Source organism: Perca flavescens, chromosome 18 (assembly GCF_004354835.1).
Source record: "Perca flavescens isolate YP-PL-M2 chromosome 18, PFLA_1.0, whole genome shotgun sequence".
NCBI classification, from domain to species: Eukaryota; Metazoa; Chordata; class Actinopteri; order Perciformes; family Percidae; genus Perca; species Perca flavescens.
In genome coordinates this window covers 31882062-31904884 of record NC_041348.1, presented here as the reverse complement: position 1 = coordinate 31904884, position 22823 = coordinate 31882062, and the positions used below count along the sequence as shown (strand labels likewise).

Genomic DNA, 22823 nt, shown 5'->3' with positions numbered 1-22823 from the left:
CTGCAGCTTACGGATTTTGGCCTTTCCCGGATTTCCTACAGTGTCTCTCAAGTTTCCAGGAAGGACGATGGATTGGGGACGACCAACTACATGCCCCCGGAGGCATTTGTCTCTCCCTATAAACCTAAACGAGCCTCTGATATCTACAGGTACAAGAGGCCCGAACCAGCACTTGGATAAGAGCGCTTTATTTATCATATAATAAATAATAACTGGAGACAGGATCACTCCTGCCCCCATGTAAACCAAGTCTAGCGCAGGTTTAGTCTTGACAGAAAGTCAAAACATCAGTGACATAGTGCTTTACATGTGAGGGCATTGGTAAGAGTATTATAGTATATATAATCAGGTGACTTCCTGATTTTATTGTTGTCATTGATTGTGCTCATTCTCACAAAAGTCAACATATCAGTGACATAGTCCTTTAACATTTGCGTGAATTGTTTTCAGGTAAGACAAGTATACTGAGATACTAGGATGACTTTAGGCAATGATTTTATTCATGTCATTAAATGTCATTCTCTCATCAATTAACAGATGAAAACAAACCCTATCCATCAACCAACCAGTGTGTGATTGTAATGACATGAATAGTAATCCTGGCATGTAACTCTCTCTGTCTGTCTTTCAGTTATGGGATACTCCTTTGGTCTATTCTCACAGGGAAACAACCATATGAGGGTAAGAGACTGATGTGTCTTTAGCCACCCTCACTATAATAATGCTATAATATAATGCTCAAAACATCTTCTACCTTAATCTTAGTTTTTTCTCCTGACACATGGTACAATAATGTGTTTGTGTTAGTTTTCTTGGTGCTGAGCTGTACAGAAAGACTTGTTAATTCCTCCAATGTAGATGCAAACCCCGCCATAGTGGAGCTTCACGTCCCACGGGGACAGCGTCCACCAATAGATGATATTAAGGGTGATGCTGACGGGTTGACAGAGTTGAAAGAACTGATGCAGAGATGTTGGGACAATATACCCGAAGAAAGGCCCCAAGCCCTTGGTGAGGAAACTCCTTCATTTACCTCTAAAACTCTGAACTGACAAAGAAAAGTAGCTTGTGATGCGATGGCTCTAACGTCGCAGCTGTACTCTATGTTGTGTTCAACAGAGTGTGCAACCAAGACAGAAGAACTCTATCAGAAGCACAAACATGCAATTTTTGACGCTGTCTATGAAGTGCTGAGGAAACTGGTGAGAAACAAATCTCATCATGAAACCTCAAGTCATGCTGAGGGACAAACATTTAGACACAACACAGCAAATCACTGTTTTTATCATTTTGTGTAACAGCCTCTTTCTCTTTGTCTTTCTAGGACCAAAAGGAAAAGCAAGACAAGGGAATTAAAGAGCAGTTTCAAAGAATTCAAACTGCTCAGGCTTCAGGTCTGTACTTACATATTACTATTGCCTGGGTTCAGACCTTTAAATTCGTCCACTCCACTAATTTAACTGATTCAGCCAGCATTGTGACATGAAACAGCTTTTTCTAAATAAATAAAAAAGAATCAAGCCAATCAGCCAATAAAAGCCATGGGTGTGACTAATGCTGTTGTAAAGCAGTTGTTGGCACTTTGTTTTTACTTGGTTACATTGGTGTACTGGCCATCTGGCATACCGCGAGTAGCCGCATCTCTTTACCTGTCTCTTTAGCGTTTACTTTGCGTACATATTCTTGGCACCGGGCTCTCTGGCAAATCACAGCCAAGTTAGTTTTTAGTAACGTCATAGGCTCCCCCGTAGTCTACTCCATAGCTACTGTTGTAAATATAAAACCATGGATAAATTGTTTTAAGTGGAATTTATTTTACAATCAGAATTTTATTCGATATAATTTGGAAAGTCTAGAAGTGCAGCATGATTGAATTATGAACCAGAGTGTAACAAGTTGACAATTCTGTCTGATATAAACCTTTATTTGCTTTATAGCTTCGTTTAGCAAAACAAGTAGCCTGGCTCTGTCCAAAAGGCAACAAAATCCATCTGCCATCATCTCTAAATCTCACTAATAAACAAGTTATATATATCTTGTTTAATCTGTACAAGAGCAAGGCTAAAGGACACATTATATCTCGATGGCAATAGGAACTTAAAGTTAAATTATTTTACTTCCATGATCAAGAAGTAGTTTCACTAAATGAAATCCAATCATGTTTAGCTGGATTAGAAATTGTTTTTAAAGAAACATTTACAGCATTAGTTTTCACATTTTACATCATTTCATTTGGTCTTTTTTTCAGAGAGTGACCGTTTTGAAGAAGTGGACGTTGTTGATAACATTCGGGAAGGTCCTCCGCAAATTCAGGTGAGTTTCAAACAATCGCTGCAGCCTGCAGACACTCTAATACAGAGGCATTCGCTTGTCGTCAATACTGAGGAAATATTTTTCAATTAGCTTCACAGAAAGGCTTAGTTCCTCTTAACCCAGAAGAATGACTTACAATGTGGTCTGTTATTTTTAAACAAACAAAACACAAGGTGGTAGTCAGATTTTGTTACTTTTGGACAGAGCCAGGCTAGTTGTTTTTTGTTGCTTTGCAAACATTAAAGATACATTCCATAACGAGAGAATCCATATACTGCATTAACATACATTAGTTCCTCTAATTTGGGATTTACTGTGTGTCCATCTAAACTGAGATTGAAGTTATTTAGGATTTAACCCCTGAACATGAGTACCAACAGGTGTGAGGACCCTTCTGTGATGCAAGGAATTATTATTAAGTCCTCAAAAGTCGTAAAACCTTCACATACATGTCAGAAGTGGTGAAAAAGGTTGCATTTCATGGGTCTTGCTCATGTGTGTGGCAAAATTACACAGAAGTGCCGGCTACAAAATTTCAACAAATTATCCCTTGTGGTGAGCTTCACATAAATGTACAAAATTTTGTAGGCACATGTATCATCCCAAGACTTAAGGGGGTCATAATTTAATGTTGGATACTGATGTACAAGCACATCGCAAATTGTAAAGTAAAGTATTTTATTATTGAAATAGATATATTACATACCTGAGGGCCAATTCGGAGTTGGTTTTGAATCATTTACAGAATGTGTGACTGTAGTGCCGTCTACCTGCCGCAAATCATTTTGTGACTTCATGGGAAAAATTAGAACCGGGCAGAGGCATTACTAAAAACTGTATAAAAATAATGTTCTTTTCACTGTTAGTCTTGTTTGCTGTTACAGGTCATTTCAGACCATTGTATGAAAAATCAAAGAGCTTCAGAAAAATTTAACTTTAAAAAGTTACATGTAGTCACTTTAGAGCAAAGTTCTACTCCAGAAGTTATTGTCCCCATATACACATTTTTACTGAGCACTCTTCCAAATATGTTTTTCACATTTCACTATGCTCCTGAATTTTTAATTTGTGTAAACACAGATTTCCGAATCAACATTTTTCGGCTTCTACTTGAAACAATGTTATCATAACAATCTACAAAACCAATGTTTTGATACTAATATTTTTAAACAAAAAAAAAGTTCCATAGGGTGATGATGTTTTTTTGGATCTTTTGGATGTTTGCAGAAAGAAAAGATGGAGACGGATCGAGAAGTTGTCTTGGAAATTTTTGAAGATTTGGCAACCGACGAGTTTGAAAGATTCAAGTGGTACCTGCAGCAAAGGGGGGTTCTAGGAAACTTTCCAGCAATCCCAAAGAGTCGACTGGAGAATGTAAACAGGGAAAAAACAGTGGATATTATGTTCCGGAAATACAACATAAACACAATTAAAGTGACCAGAATGGTTTTAGTGAAGATGGGTCAGAATGAACTAGCGCAGAATTTATCATAGACCATGAATGAATGGTTTTATTTCGAACAACATACAAAAAATAAACAAAATCACACACACAAAAGACACAACGTATTTCGCTTTAATAAAAAGCAAGAATGAGCTAAATAAATAAATACTATTAAATAAATACTCTTGTCCGAAAAGGAGTAGGAAGAAGCAAAATGCTTTTTGGTCCTACCCTTTTTGACATGTCCATACCCTTATCAAAGTGTTTTTTATCTATTGTTTTTCAATAAACAGCCATTTTTAAAACATATGACTCTATTTGATAGGAAAGCTGATAGATAGGGGTGAAGACATGCAGGAAACTGTCACAGGTCAGACTCAAACCCTGGACCTTCTATATTTAGGAATAAAGCTCTGCATATGTTCGCCCGCTCTGCCAAATAAGCTAATCGGCCAGGCAAAATGTATGAAAGTCACCCCACGAACAGGAACACGCATGCTTTTAAGAGTATTGTGGGCATACGTTTAAGTTTCCCTCTTAAATCATAGTATCCAAGATTTTTTTTTTTTTTATGTTGCCAGGAAGTAAATTTGTACTCGCTTTGTACATTTGTGCCATTTTAAAATGCATTAGTGTGCTCACGATGACCTACATTGTATACTATCCTTATTGCTTTTTGTGTGCATATTGGGCCTCATTCACCAATATCTTCCTAAGTTTTCTCTTAAATATGTTCTTAAGAAAGTTTCTAATAAAAGTCTAGGTCGGATACATGACGTGTTCTTAAACAACAGAATTGTTCGCACCTGTGTTTTTAGGATTGATGAATCCCACGTCTTCGTAATTGAAAGCGCGTGCCAGTTGTTCCTAATTAGCATAAGAAAACGCCCCGCAAATTCCCATATAAGGACATGACACTTCCTGTGCACCTCCTGGGAAGCGGCAGACTGCGTTAGAGATGGTGGTCGGAGTTGCGGTGGAGAAGTTTCTGAATCTCAAGTAAAAGTACAAATAACCAGAGACATATTTACTTTAGTAAAAGTATAAGGTGTCCTCTACCACAAACAAGGCCTGGCTTTTAAAAGAAGTTCCTATCCTAACCAGCATAAAACGGAAATGTGTTGTTAGAATTGGAATGTGGTTGCTTTTATTCATGGATGTATTTTAAGATGGTTTTATTTTCTCTAACCGTGCAAGTAAGCAAATAAAGTGTGAAGCAGCAGACGTGGGGAGATGTGAAGAGGTCCAGCCGAATCAATAAGATATGAACGCGTCTTATGGCGGAGGACACTGTGGAGAGAAATAGATGGAAACTATGATTAAAAAAGGGGAATAATAAAAAACAAACATTTTAAGTACAGTAACGAAGAATTTGTACTTTGTTACATTCTACCACTGCATTTTGGCTCTATGAATATTGCAATGAATCACCAAATAACGCAGGATTTAATCAGTTTAATTGCTGATGTAAATTGTAAATTAGTGTTTTTTTTTGCATAATATGATTTATTTTTCAACAAATGATCAGAAATACATTACTGTACAATACTATCATTGTAAACGACTGTAGAATTAAGTAAAATGCAGTTATTTGGAGCAAATTGTCATCACTCAAATGTGCATCAGAGTGCTTTTCAGTGTTTGTAGATTTTGTTCTTAGCTAAGATCAAATCCTAGATAAGAAAACATTAGTGAATGCCAGAATCTTCGTAAAAAGTTCGTAAGAAGGGTTTAAGAACACATTTCTTCGTAAGAACGGTTGGTGAATGAGGCCCATTGTTTGTAGGGGGCTTCTGTAGGTTTTTCCACACAAAAATTCAAATATGGTAATATAAGAGAGATGTAATATAAGAGAGATGTTTTGTTGTTCAGAATATACCTTGTTTGACCTAAAACACCAATACTCCTTTGCTAACTTGGAATGTACATGATTTATATGGGGTTTCCAGCATAAATTGTGGTCTAGTGTCACTCCCAAAAACATATTTTCATAAACTATTTCTAACAATGTAAAAAAACGCAACAACCTTTGTATTCAAATGTATTTCCCTTTTCCCAAACACCATACATTTAGTTTTATTCAGATTTATTGATAGTTAGTTTGAGTCAAATCACAATTTCAGCTTTCCCAATTCTCCTGAAAATACAAGATACTTTAGATATATCATTGATGTATAAAATGACTAATTTAGGACCTAATATTAACCCTTGTGGAACACCACATGTAGTATCTAAATATGTTGAGTTGTAATCCCCCATTTGTACAATTGTTTTCTGTTTTCAATAAAGCTTTTTAACCAGTTGAGCCCTACCCCTCTTACACCATACATTTCCATCTTTTTTAGCAAAATATTATGATCATATGTGTTAAATGCTTTTTTCAAATTAAAAAAAAAACACCATTGCATACTTCTGGTTGTCAATTGAACTAGTTAAGTCTCCAATTAATTCCATTAAGGCCATAGAAGTTGATTGATTTGTTCTGAACCCATACTGACTGTCCATCAACAGCTGATGCTTGTCAATGAAACTGTCTAACAGTACAACAAAACGTTTTTCAAGTAGTTTTGAAAACTGGGAAAGTAAGGACACTGGCCTATACTAAATAAAAATATGTTTTCAATTTTCCTTTTACTTGAAAAATTGCTGATTTTGATTGATCAGTTGCAAATGTAGATTAGAGGGACAACAATACCAGGAATTATTTTCTTAAAGGTGCATTGCCACACATATTTCATTACTGTGTGGTGATGTCTGAAGTTCTACCATTGACTCTGTAACCTTGGTTACCTTGTTTCAAGCCATTGTAGCGTGGTATAGAAAGCCTGCAGGAAGACTCAGCTTGATTTGTTCCAGTTCTCAATAATATTCAAGGAGCTAAGTTGCTTGACTCTGATTGGCTAACAGCTAGCCAATGACAGCCTGGCTATCAGCATCCTTTATCCAGCGCAACTGGGCGAGCTCATGAATAGTAATGAGCTATTCAAAATATATATATTTCAAAAAATACTAAAAGAAAAAGTAAAAACGGTTTTGTGTGGCAGGGCACCTTTATAAGTAAGTCATGTCTATACCTTTCCAATCCATAGATTATTTTATTCTTTAACTTGTTAACAATATCAATGATTTAATATCTGTCAACATCTCTCAAAAATTGTACTTGGATTACTTTCTCCGTAGTATTGTTTAACACCTCTCTCTTCTGGAGAGTTCATTTCTCTTGCTAGTTTGGGTCACAACCTAACAAAGACATTATGAAACACCTCAACAACCTCATTCACATAAGTGATTGTCATACCTTTGTCAGTGAAAGGATCGGTGTAGCTAGTGTTTGTTCTAGTTCTATTAATTTTATTTAATATATTATATGTACCCTTTATGTTGTTTTTGTTCATTCCAAATATAGTATTATAATACTTTTTCCTAATATTATCCGTTCATTTATTTTTTATATAGTTTATATTTAGTTTCTGTATCTTTATTTGTTTATTTTATAAATTCTCTAGGATATTCTTTTACCCTGTAGGCATTTAGCAATCCCTTTGTGACCCAGTGCCTATCTCGAGAATTTGATTTCTTACTCTATTGGTTCATTGGACAGTTTTTATGATACAATGTCATGAATATATCTAAAAATAGACCTAGGGTCCTATCTTGCACCCGGCGCAGCGCAAAGCCAGACGCAAGTGTCTTTGCTAGTTTAAGCGTCCACGTCACTTAAATAGCAAATGCACACACCTCATGGGTGTGCTGGGAGGTGTGTTCAGGTGCATTCTGGGAGTATTGCTATCTTGAGGCAGCGGGAAGTGATTGCGCCATTGACCAACAAAAACCTGGTCTAAAGTCAATAACACAGCAGTTCATTATTTTAACAGCGCATTAGTAAAATGTGCCTAGGCTCGTGCACACACTATGCTTGTTACACACACTCTATCCTCATAAACACTGTAGTGAACCCCTGTCAACATATAGACCACTGTCCATGCACAGTGTAAGTAAACACACCATGCTCTTACACACAATGTCTTCATGATCACTATAGTTTTCAAATATCCTCTAATTAACAGACACAATCATCACAAGCATACTGTCCTCATAAATACTGTAGGAAACCACTGTCCCCATTTTGATTGATTGAAATGTATTTGAGCATTTAAAAGAAAACAAAGGGTGATACAGAAAATGTTGATACTACACAAATCAGAAAGCATACCAACATATAGTGCATTATGACAAACATTTGATGATTTTGTTCCTTTGTCTGGAAAAGGAGTGGGAAGAACTACACACTTATTTTATCCCACCGTTAGTGAACAAGCTTTCTCAGTCAAAATTCTTTATGCAAATATATAATTTTACTTACCACATCTTTGTCTTACAAAATACAATTTATTTCTCAAATATTTATATCAAATATATTATTTCTTGCACATTTAAACTCATTAGACTGTCCTTATAAACACTGTTTTTGCGCACGCACACACACACACACACACACACACACACACACACACACACACACACACACACACACACACACACACACACACACACACACAGAATACATGCAGGACATGTATTCAATTCAATTCCATTGTATTTATCTATCGATCCATCTTCATCCCCTTATCCATGGTCCAGTTGTGGGGACAGCAGCTCCAGCAGCGGACCCCAAACTTCCCTTTCCCGAGCCACATTAACCAGCTCTGACTGGGGGATCCCAAGGTGTTCCTAGGCCAGGGTGGATAGGATGGGAGATAATCAGAATCAGATTTATTGTCCAAATATACTTACATACACAAGGAATTTGACTTTGGGAGGTGTTAACACTCTCTATACATTCAACAAATAGACCTGTAGTAGTAGACACATATGCTATACACTACACTATATACATATAGGCGCATATTAACATAATATACAAAATATACAAATAAGACATTATCAAGACAAGTACACATGGAGTAGGATGTAAGGTGCACAAAGTTATAGTGCAAAGTAGTGTGCAAGATGCATGATGCACAAGTATGTAATGTGTAGAGAAGATGGTGACAGGCCAAAGTGGGGATGACCCACTTATACGCAGTTCAGCAGAGTGATGGCAGTGGGAAAGAAGCTGTTCTTATGTCAGGTTGTTTTTGTGCACAGGGATCTGTGACACCTACCAGAGGGAGAGGAGGTTAAAGAGAGTGCGTGCAGGATGTGTGGGGTCTTTGGTGTTCCCTGCCTGCTTCGTGGTCCTACCCGTGTACAAGTACTGGAGGAAGGGCAGGGGGGGGGGCACCAATGATTTTTTACACTGTCCGACTTGTGTTATTGTTAGGCTATGGTTCTGACCCAGCAAACATGGACTAGGAGAATGATTAACAAAAATAATTTTTAATGACTATTCAGTTCGTTCCTACCCTCACCTATGGTCATGAAGGCTGGGTCATGACCAAAAGAACGAGATCCAGGGTACAAGAGGCCGAAATGGGTTTCCTCAGGAGGGTGGCTGGCGTCTCCCTTAGAGATAGGGTGAGAAGCTCAGTCATCCGTGAGGAGCTCGAGAGAGCCACTGCTCCTTCGGCGTCGAAAGGAGCCAGTTGAGGTGGTTCGGGCATCTGGTAAGGATGCCCCCTGGGCGCCTCCCTAGGGAGGTGTTCCAGGCCCGTCCAGCTGGGAGGAGGCCTCGGGGAAGACCCAGGACTAGGTGGAGGGAGGTCCAGCTGGGAGGAGGACTCGGGGAAGACCCAGGACTAGGTGGAGGGAGGTCCAGCTGGGAGGAGGACTCGGGGAAGACCCAGGACTAGGTGGAGGGAGGTCCAGCTGGGAGGAGGACTCGGGGAAGACCCAGGACTAGGTGGAGGGAGGTCCAGCTGGGAGGAGGACTCGGGGAAGACCCAGGACTAGATGGAGGGAGGTCCAGCTGGGAGGAGGACTCGGGGAAGACCCAGGACTAGGTGGAGGGATTATATCTCCAACCTGGCCTGGGAACGCCTCAGGATCCCCCAGTCGGAGCTGGTTAATGTGGCTCGGGAAAGGGAAGTTTGGGGTCCCCTGCTGGAGCTGCTCCCCCCGCGACCCGATACCGGATAAGCGGACGAAGATGGATGGATGGATGGATGGATGGATGGACTATTCAGTTCTTTGGGTGTCCAAGGAAGGCAAACGCAGGATAGGTCGGCTCTGGGCTGGATAGAGGCTGAGGCAGGCAGGCAGAGGAATGTCCACAACTGTCATGCAGTAATCCAAATGAGATGGTTGGAGTGAAGGAGTGGATTGAGCTGGTAGCAAGGCACACCACAGCAGCAGGTCTCGCAGTGTAGGTCACGCTGGTAGGTGCAACAATCTGGCACAGAGGAGAACCCAGCCCAGGAATATATACTGCAGGTTTGCTGAGTGGGATTGTCAGCAGCTGCGCAGAGAGGTAGATCCCCAGCCACGCCCCTTGACCTACTTCTAGGAGAGTAGTCAAACAACCATACAGACACCCAACACACAGTGGGGACAAACACACATACACACACCACGGACACAGTGGGGACAAAACAAGGGGAGAGAGGCACACAGAAACGGGGAAAACAGCTGCCCACATAACAGTTATAATCCCTTCACCTAGTCCTGGGTATTCCCCAAGGTCTTGTATTCATAGTATCAAATGTAAACAAGAGTTATCTCAGGACACTTTACAGATAGAGTAGGTCTAGACCACACTCTATTATATACAAAGACCCAACATCCCCCGCCCCCAAGAGCAAGCATTTGGTGAGACAGTGGTGAGGAAAAACTTCCTTTTATAAGACAGAAACCTCAGACGGACCCTGACTATTGGTGGAGAGCCATCTGCTGCTGCCAGTCTGATGCCACAATCATCTGTCCTGGGCCAGTTGGCAACACAGATATTATAATAATGAGTAATGATAATGAAGAAGACAAGGACGATTTATTTGTCCCATTTTGCACATATCATAAAGATACTTAAAGATATTTTCCTTGTTGTAAAATAAAAGGCCCTGTGTATTAAACTGTATCATCAAACATTTACAATCCAATTGATAATGTTTAATACTGTCTGTTAATGTTTGACTTCAGTTGTTCCTTCCAAAGTTCAGAGCTGCTCTGTGATCACATTTCTTAAAGAACTCTTCAGTCTGAAGATAAAGACAGAGAGTTGAGACTGAATATTAATCAAAAGACCTTTGAAAACCTCCTGCTGTCAGTTACATGTTTGTTATCTCTCCTGTTGGTTTCCTGGTTAAAGCTGCTGAATAATTTCACCACCGAACGTCGACTTCATGCAAATTATTTTCACCATCAAAAGGTAACGTACCGCCATTTTGTTGTCATTAAGTGTCACTTTCAAAGTGATCTTATAATAGTAGAGATGGTTGCAGAAGTGAAATGTTAAATTGTTGAACATGGATGCAGTTCTGTATAAACTGGATCTGTATTTTTCTGGTCACTCAGTGTATTTCGTCAGCTGAAATTTAATAGACAATAACATAAGTCAACATAGGAAGATACAGACGACATGTTCCCTAGAATTTACATTAATAAATCACCAAATTGCTTTTTTAATTATGTGATGTTTACGTTACATGCTGAAACATGTATTTGTTGCCGAATTATGTTCAGAGGCAATGTTTTTTGAGTGAATATAGCGCTATATTTATGAACTGCACCAGAGTTGCAGAGAGGTATCATGTTATAGGTGTAACAGAGGTTTCAAGGGTCATACACTTGATTATCTTGAATGTTTGACATTTATTGTCCAACGTCCAGCAAAAAGACTTTGAAGGTGTTAACAGGCGGGATAGATTCTGATCAACAGATGTAAAAACAACCATTAAATGTTTAAGCATGTGCATGTTCATGGTAAAGGTACAAAACAATGATGTATCTTCAAAAATATTGTGGGAATAAACCTTTTAGTTATTATATTTACTTATGTAACTAAGCTGAAAGCTGCAGCAACCAGAAAAGTAAAGAAAAAGTTTTTAATAAACCACAATCAGGATCTTTGTGCTACATATAAATAAATCATCATATAAACTACACAGTGAATCAACGTCAACAACAACAAACATTAACCATTGTAACATTAAAAAAGGTCTCTAAAATAGTTTAAACTTGAGCTTTACCACAGCAATTTATTTCTTTATCTCTGCATTTTGTATTTAGTCTGACAGATTTTACATTCACACTCAATCTCTCAATTATTAATTTTTTAACTGTAGCTGATGTTGTCAATGTGCAATATAAAGGTTCAAGCTTATATTTTAATAACATCCTTATCATTGACTGCAATTAAAATATGGTCAATATAAAACATAAAATAAAGTACAACAGCTATATCCAAAAACCAAAAACAGATTCCTGCATCATAAAATATGCATTTCACAAATGTTATAGTAGAACAAAATTGCCAATATTACAGTTTATAATAAGCCTTCATTTATAATTGTATTATCATCAACATCTGCTGGATTGAATTCCTTGTTCTATGCAACATGCTGTTTTTTTATTGCAGTGCATGGAACTTCTTATTATATTTATGGTATGAACTTAAGGTTGAAGTCTCTTTGTCTGTGTCAGGGTACATGAGGACAGGTGTAGGTTTAACGACAGTTTTTACCTCTTACCTCTCTATATATACAAGAACTGCCCTGTTTTTAGACCAAATAAATGACTCCTTCTTGTATATATCCAGCAGTATTTATGAATGCCACTTCTTTCGTATGGTTCTGAAATTGTTTGTCTGTTTTATGGTTAGTATGTTATTGCCTCAATGGTTTTACCATTCATCCTGGCCAGGAAATTTTTTTGTTTCAAAGAGGCTTTTAAATTAATGTAAAAAAAAAACCCACCATAGTAGAATTATTTAAAACATTTCAAAGTAATCAAAGTTTGTTGAAATAAATGACGATAATGATGATGTTGTGTTTGTGAGAAGATGTGGACTCTGCTATGAATCAGTGTGGGGACAAAAAGGAGGGAGCTCCTCCCTCTAAAACCACTCTCTGTGGGAAACATGACAGCAAGACCAAAGCTCAGAGGTGAGAGGACGATCTCTAAATGCCCATGACTCAAATATCTCTAACATCATTATTCCCACTAAAAGCTCTCTGTGTTGAACAGACCGGACTCTCCTGTATCAACCTGTGAATCCACAAAGAGTGACCGTTCTAAGGGTCGACCTTTTGACTTCAAACATGGACAGCAGTCTGATGACCAAAGGTAAGAATCGAAAGCTGGAAAAAAGCATTTTTAATATTTGAGCATTGTGGTACATTTCCTTGACTTAATCATTGTGTTTTAACAGGATGCCTCAGCAGAGACCAGATTCCTCTGGGACTAGCTGTGTGTCCATTAAAAGTGACCGGTCTAAGGGTCGACCTTTTGACTTCAGACATGGACAGCAGTCTGATGAACCTGTGTAAGAATCAAAAACTAAGAGTATAGGATTTGTCTGACAGAAACTTTTTACTTCAGCAATATTTTTGTTATATTTACCCTGACCTAGAAAGAATGTTTCTAAACTTAACATGGTAAATATTTAAAGGTTCATTTATGTTGTTTTTTACTATTTGTACCAGCCAAATTCAATGTTGATGCATGTTTTTTCAATACATAAATAACGTGCATTTTTTGCATGATTTTATCTAAGCACTTATTTGTACACACCGGCAGTTATTTAATAACCATTGTTTGATTTTTGTTTAATATATACAACTTAGGCATTTTTTTGTATGATCTTACCATAGCACTTATTTATATACATCATTACTGCTATTCTGACCCCTCTGTCCTCTTCTCGATATTGGAACAAGTTTTGGCTAGGCTGGGATGTGAGTCCTCCTAGGAGAGAGAACTTCTCTTATCTGCCCAGTCAATAGCCAACACACCCACGGCAACAATAACATCCTATAGATCAATAGGCCTGTGCAAATAAAGCTAAATTAAACCTCTTCTAACCCCAATACTAACCCAGGAAGAATATTTCTGAACAAACTATTCTGAACCCAGCTGTGTTTCAATGACAAGCAACCACAAAAGCATTTCCAGAATTAAATTGATATTTGTATGGGACCCATAAACAGTGTTAAGTATTTATATGGAATGGAATGGAAATTTATTTATTTTAAACATGGACAATGCACAAATTAACATTAAACTTGTAATACAAGAGAATATGTCTTGGGCCAGGTTATAGCAACAATTGCTAATGTCCACCTGTAGTCCCTGGGCAGGTATGACAATTATAAAAATAACAATTTAAAAAAGAAATTTTACAGGACTATAGATGATGCGGTGTCCATAGTAATTAAAAACAAGCAGTTTAGCAGGGGCTAAACAGGGGCGCCAGCAGCCCAGTCACTCTCTCTCTCCCCCCTCCCCAGGACACACACTCAAACAGAAGCAGCAACTTAGGCACATTTGAGTACAATCCAACTCTAGACACTCATACATACACAGATACATACACAGATACACACACAGACACACACATACACACACACACACACACACACACACACACACACACACACACACACACACACATATACAGTAGCTTATAGATGTGTGCAAACTTGCTTACTCATCAACCAACTCTTTGTTAGGCATGAGCAAGTGCGGGAATTTGTACATAAGATATATTCTGTGGGAAGGGCATTTCACTGCCTCATGGCTACACATGAGAAATAGGAACTCCCAAATTGGGTTTTACACTGTGGGATGCTAACACTCCCACCTTGTAACACTTTGAGTTTGCGCTGTTATTTTGGAGCAGAGTGTTAAAAACTTTTTCAGTTGGGGAGCATATATGATTTTATGTAGTAAAGACACATTTTAGTGTTTCATTAAATTATCAAAACTAAGTAGATCATATTTGACAAGTATATGACACTGATGATAATGTTGTGTTTTCTTGTCATGGATCATGAGGCTGTTTTTATACAAAGATTCTGAGGGTTTTGTGACTGTTTTACATGCCTGAGACCAGCATGTAATTCAGTATAGAAGGTGGGGGATGATCATTGCATTTAAATATGTACTAGATGCTTCAGTGGTGAGAGAGTTTCTTATGTATCTAAGATTTACTAAATTAAATTTCAGTTTGTTGCACAATGGACATGTAAGCCCTTTAAGAAATTAGTATTCTGTTTTTTTAGGAGGATCAAACCGCAGAAGCAAGACTTGCCTTTTCCCAGCTGTGTGTCCATGAAGAGTGACCGGTCTAAGGGTCGACCTTTTGACTTTAAACATGGACCAAAGTCTGATGATCAAAAGTGAGAACTCTGTATTTTAGCCAGATTTTTTTTTTAAGATATGCATTTGTCAGCCTGTTGTTTCTAGCAGAATTATATCAAAATATTTAAATTTAACATACATACAAGGAAACATGTATGCATCCAGGAAGAATTTGCTTACATGTGTATTAATCAGTTATGTTTTAACAGGATCCCTCAGCAGAGATCAGATCCATCTGGAATTAGCTGTGTGTCCATGAAGAGTGATCGATCTAAGGGTCGACCTTTTGACTTCAGACATGGACAGACATCTGCTGATCCAGAGTAAGAATTGAAAGCTGGAAAAAGTATTTCACTGACAAAAAAGATTGCATCAAAGTATCAAATAATAGAAAACATTTGAACATCCTGGAAGAATGTCCTTGACTTGTGCAATAATTAGTGTTGTGTTTTAACAGGATCCCTCAGCAGAGACCAGATCCCTCTGGAATCACCTGTGTGTCCATGAAGAGTGACCGGTCTAAGGGTCGACCTTTTGACTTCAGACATGGACAGACATCTGCTGATCCAGAGTAAGAATTGAAAGCTGGAAAAAAATGTTTCTCATCCTCATACTTGATTTAGTTTCCTCTTTTAAAACATCACATTCAAATATCAGAGCAGAATTTATTGTGTTCATCTCTTATTTCTACCATGAACAATCATCACAAGAGACTGTGTTTGTTAAATGAAAGATTTTTTTCCACAGACTTCAGCAGCAGAGCTCAGATGTTTCTAGTGGTCAGTCTGACCCGCAGCATCAAACTGACCTGGACTCTATATTCATGGTGCGTAAATGTGCAAGAACAGCTACTACTACTTACTGCAACAACCACAAACTGCAGTCTCCATGCTACGCCCTGTAGACCAGCAGCCTTGTCATGTGGTTGACAAAAATGGCATATGGAGTCCACCAAGGCTCTATTCTTGGGCCGCTTTTGTTTAACATTTACAAGCCACTAGATCAGACAATAAAAAACTGAATATCTACCAATATGCTGACAATAAACAACTTTATATATAATTCAGTGTATCATCCACATATTGGTAGATATTTTCCAATATGCTGACGATACAAAATGTTATATAAGTCGTGTATTAACCGCACATTGGTAGATATATTTTTGTCAGCATATTGGTCAATATTTTGTAACACCAGGTAACCATGGCTCCATAAAAGTATTAAGGAGGTGCAGTGCAAAAATCAAGAATTGGATGTGCCAAAATGTTCTCTAATTAAATGGTTAAGGTTAAATAGAATTATAAAAATAATTTTTGTTGGAGCCAAAGAAAAAACATTTAAAAGTCGGCTTCAGTCAGTAAAGTTAAAGACCCCAGACAAGTCCACAAATCTCATTGTTGTCATGGACTACATGACTAATAGCTATATTGACATAATTACACAGAGTATTATCACCACCAATACATCAAGAATTAAATGACTTATGTTTCATTGGGATTTATAAAAACCTTATCCCTGGTAGGCTCTACTACTGTAATGTTTTTCCAGGTTTCGGATCCCACAGCAGTGGCTGATTCAGAGACCAGAAGAGAGATATTTACACTGGCTTCCTGTGTGTCAAACAATTTACTTTAAAATATCACTGTTGGTTTATAAAGCACTTAGGGCCAAAATGTATTTTGAATCTGATGCCACATTACCAACCTTTTTCTGGGCTGGTACGGGTTGGCTCACTCTCCCCAGAGTCCAAACTAAACGCAAAATAAATTAATTCAAGTTATTTCTAATCCACATATCTGAAACAAACTCACATAATACTTGAACCCTACTGAGGGCGTTCTTTTAAATCAAGGGTTAAAATATTTCTGTGTGCGATTACATTTTATGAAATTCAATTTAGGACTACTTATTCATATCTTCATTGCACCGGGATTGAATTAGCGTTTTATTTTTTATCTTATTTTTATTTTCAATTTTATTCAAGTCTTTTAAATATTGTTTAAATGTGTAATGTTATATTGCCTTGTGTTATTTTCATGGTGCACATTACGTCCTATGTAAAGCACTTGGCATTGTCCTGTTGTTGAAAGGTGCTATACAAGTAAACTTGCATTGTCTTTCAATGTAATTGTGTTCTTCTAGTTTAAATTTAAATTTAAATTTGATTCTGTTCCAGGTGCTTGAGGAGAACATTGTCAGTTTTGTGAAGAATGAACTGAAGAAATTCCAGAAGGTTCTGAGTCCAGATTACCAAGAATGCTCAAAGAAACATAGGGAAGGTGAGGAGGTGGTGGATGGCAAGGAAGAAGAAAAAATGAAGAGCAGCAGAGAGGCATTTCTGAAGATTACACTGCACTTCCTGAGGAGAATGAATCACAAGGAGCTGGCTGACTGTCTGCAGAAAAGTAAGATGCTTTGAACATGTATAACATGATAGCAAGAGGAAAATGGGTCCAGCATGGGAAATATTTTAATTTCCATACTTTGCTGTAAATATCCTGCACACATCTGCATGAGATCTGTTAATTCCTATTTTGCAGCAACCAGTCAGTCAGGAACTGTTTGTCCAACAAATGATGAACTAAATAGATTTAATATAGGGTGGTACTTAATGACAGTTTGTTTACAGAAGACAGGTCTGGCCTTAATGAGGGTCACAATAATATTTGTTACTTTGTGTTATTGAGTGTGACCCTTTTTGTCATCATTAATCATCACAATAACAATAACACACAAATAAATTGAGAGTAAACTATACAGGTTTATTTATATGAAATGTTTTCATATATCAAGTTTACTAGAGTCAAGATATTTTCATTTGAATTTGAATTTTCATCAGGAACTGGCACTGGAGCTCTCTTTTGCCAGACTAAAATAAAGTCTGATCTAAAGAGGAAGTTTCAGTGTCTCTTTGAGGGGATTGCCAAAGCAGGAAACCCAACCCTTCTGAATCAGATCTACACAGAGATCTTCATCAAAGCAGGTGGGACTGCAGAGGTTAATGATGAACATGAAGTCAGACAGATTGAAACAGCATCCAGGAAACCAGACAGACCTGAAACAACAATCAGACATGAAGATATCTTTAAAACCCCACCTGGAAGAGATGAACCAATCAGAACAGTGATGACAAAGGGAGTGGCTGGCATTGGGAAAACAGTCTTAACACAGAAGTTCACTCTGGACTGGGCTGAAGACAAAGCCAACCAGGACATCCAGTTCACATTTCCATTCACCTTCAGAGAGCTGAATGTGCTGAAAGAGAAACAGTACAGCTTGGTGGAACTTGTTCATCACTTCTTTAAACACTTTAAAGAAACAGAAGAAGCAGGAATCTGCAGGTTTGAAGAGTTCCAGGTTGTGTTCATCTTTGATGGTCTGGATGAGTGTCGACTTCCTCTGGACTTCCAAAACACTGAGATCCTGACTGATGTTACAGAGTCCACCTCATTGGGTGTGCTGCTGACAAACCTCATCAGGGGGAATCTGCTTCCCTCTGCTCGCCTCTGGATAACCACACGACCTGCAGCAGCCAATTTGATCCCTCCTGAGTGTGTTGACATGGTGACAGAGGTCAGAGGGTTCAATGACCCACAGAAAGAGGAGTACTTCAAGAAGAGATTCAGAGATGAAGAGCAGGCCAACAGAATCATCTCCCATGTTAAAGCATCACGAAGTCTCCACATTATGTGCCACATCCCAGTCTTCTGCTGGATCACTGCTACAGTTCTGGAGAACGTGCTGAAGACCAGAGAAGGAGGAGAGCTGCCCAAGACCCTGACTGAGATGTACATTCACTTACTGGTGGTTCAGTCCAAACGAAAGAGCATCAAGTATGATGGAGGAGCTGAGATAGACCCGCACTGGAATGAAGAGACCAGAAAGATGATCAAGTCTTTGGGAAAACTGGCTTTTGAGCAACTGCAGAAAGGCAACCTGATCTTCTATGAATCAGACCTGACAGAGTGTGGCATCGATATCAGAGCAGCCTCAGTGTACTCAGGAGTGTTCACACAGATCTTCAAAGAGGAGAGAGGACTGTACCAGGACAAGGTGTTCTGCTTCGTCCATCTGAGTGTTCAGGAGTTTCTAGCGGCTCTTCATGTACATCTGACATTCATCAACTCTGGTGTCAATCTGCTGTCAGAAGAAGAAACAATGTCCCGGCTGCCTAAAGTCTTCAGAGACAAACCTAAACCAACACATCTCTACCACTGTGCAGTGGACAAGGCCTTAGAGAGTCCAAATGGACACCTGGACTTGTTCCTACGCTTCCTCCTGGGTCTTTCACTGCAGAACAATCAGACTCTTCTACGAGGTCTGCTGAAACAGGCAGGAAGTAGCTCAGAGATCAATCAGAAGACAGCCAAGTACATCAAGAAGAAGATCAGTGAGAATCTCTCTGCAGAGAGAAGCATTAATCTGTTCCACTGTCTGAATGAACTAAATGATCATTCTCTAGTTGAGGAGATCCAACAGTACCTGAGTTCAGGAAGTCTCTCCACAGATAAACTTTCTCCTACTCAGTGGTCAGCTCTGGTCTTCATCTTACTGTCATCAGAAAAAGATCTGGACGTGTTTGACCTGAAAAAATACTCTGCTTCAGAGGAGGCTCTTCTGAGGCTGCTGCCAGTGGTCAAAGCCTCCAACAAAGTTCTGTAAGTGGATACATTACTGAATATATAAATATGAATAGAGGAGAAACCACAAACACTTTAAACTTTTATTCATCACTGATTCCTCTTTAGGCTGAGTGGTTGTAATGTGTCTGGGAGAGGCTGTGAAGCTCTGTCTTCAGTTCTCAGCTCTGAGTCCTCCTGTCTCAGAGAACTGGACCTGAGTAACAACAACCTGCAGGATTCAGGGTTGAACCTCCTGTCTGCTGGACTGGATAGTCCACACTGTACACTGGAAACTCTCAGGTCAGGTGGTTTAAGCTATCTGTAAACTGGGGCACAAAAAATATACCATTGTTATATCATAGTCATTTTGCAAGAGAAGTACTCAGTTTAATTGAAAAGTAAATATTTTTAAATCTACTCATATTTTGAAAAACATAAACCAGGGCATAGTTTTGCACAACTTCAATTATTTTAATTTTATTAGCTGAATTATGTTTGCCTTGAGCCTTGCACCCACATGCATAATTCACATTACATAATGAAATCAGTTGTTTTGAATATGTACCTCTCTTTAAAGGCTGGGTTTGTGTAAACTGTCATGGCGAAGCTGTGAAGCTCTTTCCTCAGTCCTCAGCTCTGAGTCCTCTAGTCTGAGAGAGCTTGACCTGAGTAACAACGACCTGCAGGACTCAGGATTAAAGCAGTTGTCAACTGGACTTCAAAGTCCACTTTGTACACTGGAAACTCTAAGGCAAGAAATCAGTTTTTTAAATACATTATCATTTCAAGGTTTTCATTCTGGTTAATGTCAGCAAAATATTCCTGCCCCTTTGATAACCTGAAATGTTGCTGTACTGACCTTAAATTCCAGTGTGTCAGGCTGTCTGATAAAAGAGGAAGGCTGTAGTTCTCTGGCCTCAGCTCTGAGCTTCAACCCCTCCCATCTGAGAGAGCTGGACATGAGCTACAATCATCCAGGAGTGTCAGGGGTAAAGCTTCTGTCTGCTAGACTAGAGGATCCAATCTGGAGGTTGGAAACACTCAGGTATGGACAGATAACAACAGCTAACTGCAAAGCTGCATTCTTAATCATTTGTTTTATGTTAGATATTTAATTTTTTATTAAAGAAGTTTAACTCAAATTACAAAATTGTTGGTTTACCTAGACTGAATTAACTGAAATGCTTAATATAATCTGATGGCAGAGATGAGGTTTATAAAAACTAACAAGGACATTTAACACAGGACTAAGGCTAAAGTTAAAAAAATAGCTGAGGAAATTTACACTGGATTTAATAATGAAATGACTGTTCGTTGACTAAAACTCTGAAGGATTCAAAATGACTAAAATGTGAAATTACAGTAATGAGCATTTTCATTTAAAGACTTAGACTAAATCTCCAATGGCTGTCAAATAAACAACTGGCTGTAAGTCTTTAGGATTCAACGCTCATTGTTATTATTATTAAAGTTATGATTTTGACAGGACATTGCATCTTTATTTTGCAGACCCAAGTGAAGGAAAAAAGGGAATAGGGATAAATGAGAATACAAGCTAAGAAACACTTTACACACTGAACAGCAGTGAGGACTCACATTGGATAAAAAAAATATGTATAGAGAAGGTTATTCAATGCGCTTGTATGTTTACATAATCTGTAAACTGTGTTTCTTTCTCCAGGGTGGACCATGGTGGACAGCAGTGGTTAAAACCTGGTCTGAGGAAATGTAAGTTTGGATTTAATTTGATCCATGACTTTGAAAATCACACAAAAAACACACACTTAATCATTTTCTACTAAAATTTGAATTTATTTTGTTATTGTTATTCCATTTTTATGGTGTCAAATTATAACTTTTACATATAGAGTAGGTTTAGACTACATTTTATATCATATACTGTATATTGATCTATAAACTACTGTAATTTACAGAAACCCAACAAATTCCCACAAGAGCATGCATTTGGTATGTCAACAAGTAAAAGAACTAAGACTATAAACTGCTGCCATTGTTTCTTGTTCTTTCTGTCAGATGCCTGTGAACTCATACTGGACACAAACACAGCGCACAAAAAGCTCAAACTGTCTGAAAATAACAGGAAGGTGACACTAGCAGGAGAGAAAGAACGGCCTTATCCTAATCATGCAGACAGATTTGACCGCTGCAGTCAGATTCTGTGTAGCAATGGTCTGACTGGTCGCTGTTACTGGGAGGTCGAGAGGAGAGGAGACATTGATGTAGCAGTGAGTTACAGTGGAATCAGAAGGAAAGGAGAGGGCTCTGACTGCAGGTTTGGAAGGAACGATCAGTCATGGAGTCTAAACTGCTGTGATGGTCATTACTCTGTCTGGCACATCAACAAGGAAACAGTCCTCCCTTTCTCTTCCTCCTCTGTCTCTAACAGAGTAGCAGTGTATGTGGACTGTCCTGCCGGCACTCTGTCCTTCTACACAGTCTCCTCTGACACACTGATCCACCTCCACACCTTCAACACCACATTCACAGAGCCTCTTTATCCTGGGTTTGGATTTGGGTTTGGTTTTGGGGTGGAGTCTTTGATGCTGTCACTGGACTCCTCAGTGTCTCTGTGTTCATTGTAGAAGGACAGAAGAGAAACACTAATATTGCTGTCTTCTGGAGGAAATGCAATGCCACATGAATTACTCTCTAATCTTGAGTGATTGATCTGGAAAAAACCATCTATTGTTAGGTAGTCTATATCCACAACCTTCCTCTTCCAGGATTGCCCCGGTGCCACTGGAAATTCCGCTGTATGTCTTTTTTTTGACCGATTTCTATCACCTTCCTCTTTTTTTGTGTGTTAGCGTTCTAACCTCCGGTGGATTTGTGAGGACTATGGTTAACTGCTCCTCAGATCTCTGCAGGGTAAATCCAGACAGCTAGCTAGACTATCTGTCCAATCTGAGTTTTCTGTTGCACGACTAAAACTACTTTTGAATGTACCAAAACAAGTTCCTTCCCGAGGCTATTTAGCAGAGGCACCGAGGCTCCATGCAGCGCTTAGTGCCACCCATGATGATGACGATTGGTTTAAAAGTCCTATGACGTGTTACTTTTTGGATGCTTTTATATAGGCCTTAATGTTCCCCTAATACTGTATCTGAAGTCTCTTTTATATAGACCTTAGTGGTCCCCTAATACTGTATCTGAAGTCTCTTTTATATAGACCTTAGTGGTCCCCTAAT

The 22823-nt window shown here is 38.6% G+C and overlaps 1 pseudogene; it reads left to right on the top strand.

The window, feature by feature from the left end:
- Positions 1-14: 14 nt before the first annotated feature.
- On the top strand, positions 15-22217 carry LOC114572896 (NACHT, LRR and PYD domains-containing protein 3-like; annotated as a pseudogene).
- The last annotated feature ends 606 nt before the right edge of the window (positions 22218-22823 follow it).